Below are 6,694 nucleotides of genomic sequence, written 5' to 3'. Positions count from 1 at the left end.
TGATCTCTTACATGTAGTCAGGGAGTACAGACTACATGAGAGGGGCCGCAGTGATGTAACAGTCTGGGCGTCTTGTCTTGTTCCCGAGGAAGCTGATGAGGACAGCAAGGATGCACACACCTCTTTTTCAGGAGGCTGTCCCTGCCCCCCCCCCCCCGCCCCCGCTATAAAACACGCTTTTTGTTGGCCTCTCGTGGTCCTCACCAAGGGGATCCAGCTTGTATCTCCTGTAAGGTATTGATGACCCCATTTTACAATGGGGGGTGGGGACAAGGTTTGATTTGTCCTCCACCTCTTCTGCACACACTCTAGTGGACAGAGAACCCTGGCCACGGGGCAGATTGACCAGCTGGGTGGTGGGATGCCGGACCTCAGGAGCAGTTGGTAGTGGGAGACGAGGCCCCTCTGCTGGAAGTCTGAACCCTTGAGCCTGACAAGCTTTGGGAATTCCTTGTCTCTCTGGAAATACAAATATCAGTGTGGGAGGAAAATGACCAAAGAACGTGATTAAAGGTGACTCCAAAGGAGATGTTCTCTGGAGAACACGAGGCCTGAAAATGAATCCATGTCACTGAGTTAATGTAACGGAGGCAAACATGAGATGCACCAGCCAACCAACATAGTGAGCGGGGAGGGCCACAAAGAGCAAAAAAGCCCCAAACTCAAGAGGAGCTTGTGTGGCAGAAGGGCCATCCACGCTGGTGACAGGGAGATAACAGCAGGGCACTTGCACCCTGTTTGAGGGTTTTATATCTCTTCTTTTGTCTCCTCCTACCTCTCAGTTCCCTTTTCGGCTTTAGGGCCCCCGGCAAGCTTCGTGTCCTGCACAAGAATGAAGAGAAGGAGCCACTGTTGCAGGTGGATTCTTTTGTGGGGAAGCACTGGTTTGGTGTGTCATCCTGGTTTAACACTGGTCTCTTTCCCACACACACAGAGTCAATCCCCACCTGCTTCACTGAGCCTGAGCTTCTGAATTGGCATGGTGAAACTTTCCCTGGCTGACATGGGCCAGACTCTCCATCACATTCAAATTCATATTCTTTCAACTTATCTCGATTTTCAAGCATGTGGGCTAAGAAACTGGATGAGATCTGGTCCTCTGCCTTCAAGATTACCCTGCTCTTGGGTTGTAAGTATTGACAGTTTCTAATGTGTTTGCCATGACATTTCAGTGGTTGTATTTCTTTGTATAAGCATCCCATCTCCCTCTTGGTGATTTATATTAACAGTTTTGAAAAAGCTCAAACTAATTGAGGAGGTTTGAGTCCCAGTGTCTCACAAGCACCCTCCAGAAACAGTCTGTTAGTTCTAGAGGGTAAGAGGAAGTCCCTGTGGCATTGTGGCAATTTTCAGACATCCCTAGAGCCCACCAGTGGTCACGGTGAGATGGGCAGATGCTTCTGACACAAGAAAACGGTTCTCAGGATCCTGGCTGGTGGCGCCCCTGAAGCAAAGGCCAGAGACAGACAACTAGGACACCATCTTTGTCTTGTATGATACACATGACTGCTTCACCCATCACTGGCCAAGGAGATGCAGCGGGTCAGACATCCCAGAGGCTTTTGCAATAGTGAATTGCATGAGCCATAGAACTTGGTAGGAACATCTCCATGAACCCATATCTGAGGCCCTTTGTCCACGGGGACTGTGCTGCTAAGAAAACTGGCAGGGAGTGGGACGGGGGTGGACTCTTTTGGCAGTTAGAACCATCCTGCTGTCCTGAAGTCACCTTGAAACAGTGGGTAATATCCTGGGCCAGGTCCAAGTGGTGGTCCACCAAGCAGGACCTTGTAATCAGGTGGTATGCACTAAGTGGGCTTCCCTGGTGGTTCAGTGGCTCAGTCTCATAAAGAGTCCACCTCCCAAGCAGCAGACATGGGTTCAATCCCTGATCCTGGAAGATTCCCTGGAGGAGGAAATGGCAACCCACTGGAGTATACTTGCCCAGGAAATCCTATGGATAGAGGAGCCTGGTGGGCTACAGTCCCTGGGGTCGCAAAAGAGTCAGACATGACTTAGCAACTAAACAACAAGAAATGCATTAAATAACAATCTTTTATAGTGCTCATCTCTCTCCCTTGGGTCCTCATTTCCCACCATTTAGTTACCCTTCGATGAAAGTGGAATGGGAAGAATGAACTGTAAAATAATCACCAATTTGCTCTTCCTCTTGAGGGCAGGCCCCCAAGGGAATGACAGGTGAGGAGATAGCAAGAAGGATCTTGGGAAGAAGGGCATAAGATGAAGTCACTGGTACCTGGACAGCGTTATCTAGTGGGGTCTGAAGAGGGAAGTGGAGGGGAAGGAGTCACATTTATAAAGCAGCAAATGCCAAGCTCAGCACCTCATTTATTCCATTAAATCTTCACAGCAGCTCCCTGAAGGTGGTATTAGGGGCTCCATCTTAAAGAGGATGGATTAACTCAGAGATGAAGGTGCGATCAGATGTGTTAAGTCAACTGCCAAGGTCCATGAGGCTGGAAATGGCCCTACCCCAAACTGACCCAGCTGTCCACTCAGACCAGTTGGTTCTCCCAATTTTACAGGGGTGACTTCACTTTCACTTTTCACTTTCATGCATTGGTGAAGGTAATGGCTACCCACTCCAGTGTTCTTGCCTGGAGAATCCCAGGGACGGGGGAGCCTGGTGGGCTGCCATCTATGGGGTCGCACAGAGTCAGACACAACTGAAGCGGTTTAGCAGCAGCAGCTGCAGCAGACTCACCCAAGGAGCTTAGATATCATGTGGATTCCAGTCCTTCATGCCAGAGATCCTGATCTCTGGTACTCAGGACATTTTGGAAACTCCCTAAGTGCTTCTGAAGCAGCTGGTTTGCAGAGCCCGTGCAGGAAGCACCACATCTTCCTTTGGGATACCAGGGAGACTCAACATGGGGATCTTTCAGCAAGGAAAGCCCGAGCCCCCAGATATGCTCAATTTCTCTTTCTCCTGCATCCAGACCTCGGTGCTCTTAACCCACTGCCCTTCAACTCAAATTGCTTCCCTCTCGGTGCTTGTTTTGAGTAGGGACATAGTCTAACCATATAGAATTGGCAGTTCTGTTCAGGGCTAAAATGTGAAGACAGTTTGGGCAGGCACAAACCGAACAGATTTGAGTAGTGACAGAGACAGGTGGCGAAGTGATTCGAAGTCCTGAGGATCCTGACCAGTAGAGTTGCTGCTTGTGGTCACGGTTTCAAGGATGTCTTGACTGTCAGTTTCCTAGTGTCTGACTGAATTAGATGCTGACTGTGGTTGTACATATGCGGTGCAGAGCGCCACCTAGTGGAACTTCATGTGTGTTGCTGGTCTGCTTCTGAGACCCTTGCTGCTAAGTCACTTCAGTCGTGTCCGACGCTGTGCGACCCCATAGACGGCAGCCCACCAGGCTCCCCCGTCCCTGGGATTCTCCAGGCAAGAACACACTGGAGTGGGTTGCCATTTCCTTCTCCAATGCATGAAAGTGAAAAGTGAAAGTGAAGTCGCTCAGTCGTGTCTGACTCTTAGCGACCCCATGAACTGCAGCCTTCCAGGCTCCTCTGTCCATGGGATTTTCCAGGCAAGAGTACTGGAGTGGGGTCCTAGGTCCAAAAGTGGGGTGCGGACAGAGAATATAATAGATATAATCATCTTTTAGAAAGTGTGTCTGTGGCTATTTTATCATATGTCCAGTGTGTTAACACAGAAATATGTAGGGCTGTATGTTCAATGTTGTTTATTAATGAGAGGGCAATATAAAAATATTGAGGACCATAGACTATTAACTCTTTGTTTCAACCACTTATTTCCATTGCTTGGCTTGTTGTCTCAAGAAGGGGCTGGCCATGCATTGCCATTTGCACATGTGGGTGTAGATGAAAAACCTGAGTTAACTGGGTGAGGGGCTTTCTTTTCCCTATGACACATCTCCTCTTTCCATAGAACGTGGCCGTCATGTTGAACTGTGGTTTATGTAGTAGTGACACCCTTTAGTCGCTCTCTTGACTCCAGTCTCACTCACTAAGCACTCTCTCTCTCTCTCTGTCTCCTATTTCTGACTAATCTACCTGTTCTCCTCCTCCACCTCCTCATCACCCCCCTTAGCCCATGAATGGCATCTTTAAAGCCTGCTGTAATTTAATTGTTTGAGGATTAGCGGTCTTTCCCATCCTACTTAACTGTGAGTTGATGAATACTGTCTCTGGGTGGGCATGATGCTTGGGGGTTTCATGACCACCTCCCACAGGTAGCATTAAACAAGTCAAAGATGATGGCATGCTCACTTGCTCTTATATATATAGAACATTCCTCATATACAGTAATTCATTCCTCATATTCACTAATATTTTTAGTCTTTGGCTCTTAGTGTACAGTATCTGGAAATTTCCTTCTTCTGGCCTTTTCTGCTGTATAAAATTTATGTATTTCATGTATTATATTCATATAATTAATTTTTTAATGCAAAGGGTGATATTTCATTTGTTAGCACTTCCACGCATTACATAGTCTCACTCAGTGTTTGGTCTCCTCTTGCTTTCTTTGAATTGAAGTCCATGAGACTTTCCAGAAATGTCTCAGATACCCAGAGCTCATTTTTTAGGCCTTTTTTGTAAGTATAAGTTTTCATTTTCCATAATCTTCGTACCATGAGAATGCTGACCACTTCCTGCTCAAAACTTATCAGAGGAAAGTCCCTTTTCGTTGATCCAATTTCCCATATGTCACCAGTTCTGCTTTTTCCTATGATCCTACAAGAAGATGAAGAAAATCCACAAATCTGAAGGAGCTCCATGTTCATCTACATAGAAGCCTGTGTGCTTCTTTACTGTCAAAAATCAGGATGCAGTTTTTCCTGTTCTTCCCCTCCCCCACCATCTCCTGGTATTTTCACTGACTCTGAATATAATGGGTTTTTTCCATTATCACATATGAGTTTACAATTTTCCTGATATCACCTGTTTTCCAAAAACTTCTTTTAAAAAGCCTTGTGGAGAGAGACCGTATCAAGGTTTACATACAAAAGCATAAAGTGCTCTCTTCTGAGAATGTGATGGGCACGGTTGATCTCTCCCTAAGAGGTGCTAGATACCAAACCTGCATCAAGTCCCACCTTGGTGAGGTTCACTTGGATGTTTAGGATTCCATTTAGAACGTGAAGTTTGCAGAATTGTTGGGGTCTGGGGGAGTCGAGTTCCTTACTCTTCTCTCCTGCTGAGCTATACATTCTGGCGTCAGGTGGGGTTAAGACCCAGCATTTGCTAAATTTGATGCCCATGGCATAGACTTGTCATCTGACACCTCTCCAACCCCCCAACTCCATGGAGTTGGCCCACCCAGCTACAGGCAGAAAAGAAGAAACTTCAATCCAGAGTGCAGGTGCCCTGTTATACAGGGCTTACCTCAGGGTGGTAGAAGCAAGGCTGTGGGGGGTGTGCCGTTCTATTGGCAGGCTGTTCTGAGAGAACAAGAGCCAAGGGACTGAGACAGGCAGGAGCAGTTACCATTTTCCAGCTATCATCAATCAGCCCATAGCAGACCACATGCCCCACTTTAGGACTTGATGTCACTGAGTGAAGAGATCTTGTTGTTAGAGCTCCCAAGAATAGCAAGGAGAGATAAGAAAGCCTTCCTCAGCGACCAATGCAAAGAAATAGAATGAAAAAGACTAGAGATCTCTTCAAGAAAATGAGAGGTACCAAGGGAACATTTCATTCAAAGATGGGCACAATACAGGACAGAAATGGTATGGACCTAACAGAAGCAGAAGATATTAAGAAGAGGTGGCAAGAATACACAAAGAACTGTACAAAAAAGATCTTCACGACCCAGATAATCACGATGGTGTGATCACTCACCTAGAGCCAGACATCCTGGAATGCGAAGTCAAGTGGGCCTCAGGAAGCATCACTATGAACAAAGCTAGTGGACGTGATGGAATTCCAGTGGAGCTATTTCAAATCCTAAAAGATGATGCTATGAAAGTGCTGCACTCAATTTACCAGCAAATTTGGAAAACCCAGCAGTGGCCACCGAAGTGGAAAAGATTGGTTTTCATTCCAATCCCTAAGAAGGGCAATGCCAAAGAATGTTCAAACTACCACACAACTGCACTCATCTCACACGCTAGCAAAGTAATGGTCAGAATTCTCTAAGCCAGACTTCAACAGTACACGAACCATGAACTTCCAGATGTTCAAGCTGGATTTAGAAAAGGCAGAGGAATCAGAGATCAAATTGCCAGCATCTGTTGGATCATGGAATAAGTAAGAGAATTCCAGAAAAACATGTACTTCTGCTTTATTGATTACGCCAAAGCCTTTGACTGTGTGTATCACAACAAACTGGAAAATTCTGAAAGAGATGGGAATACAAGACCACCTTACCTGCCTCCTGAGAAATCTGTATGCAGGTCAAGAAGCAACAGTTAGAACGAGACATGGAACAACCGACTGGTTCCAAATCGGGAAAGGAGTACGTCAAGGCTGTATATTATCACCCTGCTTATTTAGCTTATATGCAGAATACATCATGCAAAATGCCGGGCTGGATGAAGCACAAGCTGGAATCAAGATTGCCAAGAGAAATATCAATAACCTCAGATACGCAGATGACACCACCCTTATGGCAGAAAGTGAAGAGGAACTAAAAAGCCTCTTGATGAAAGTGAAAGAGGAAAGTGAAAAAGCTGGCTTAAAACTCAGCATTCAAAAAACA

This window comes from Bos mutus, chromosome X, assembly GCF_027580195.1.
Source record: "Bos mutus isolate GX-2022 chromosome X, NWIPB_WYAK_1.1, whole genome shotgun sequence".
NCBI classification, from domain to species: domain Eukaryota; kingdom Metazoa; phylum Chordata; class Mammalia; order Artiodactyla; family Bovidae; genus Bos; species Bos mutus.
The sequence above is the reverse complement of the archived record's forward strand: the minus strand, read 5'-3'. Positions refer to the sequence as shown.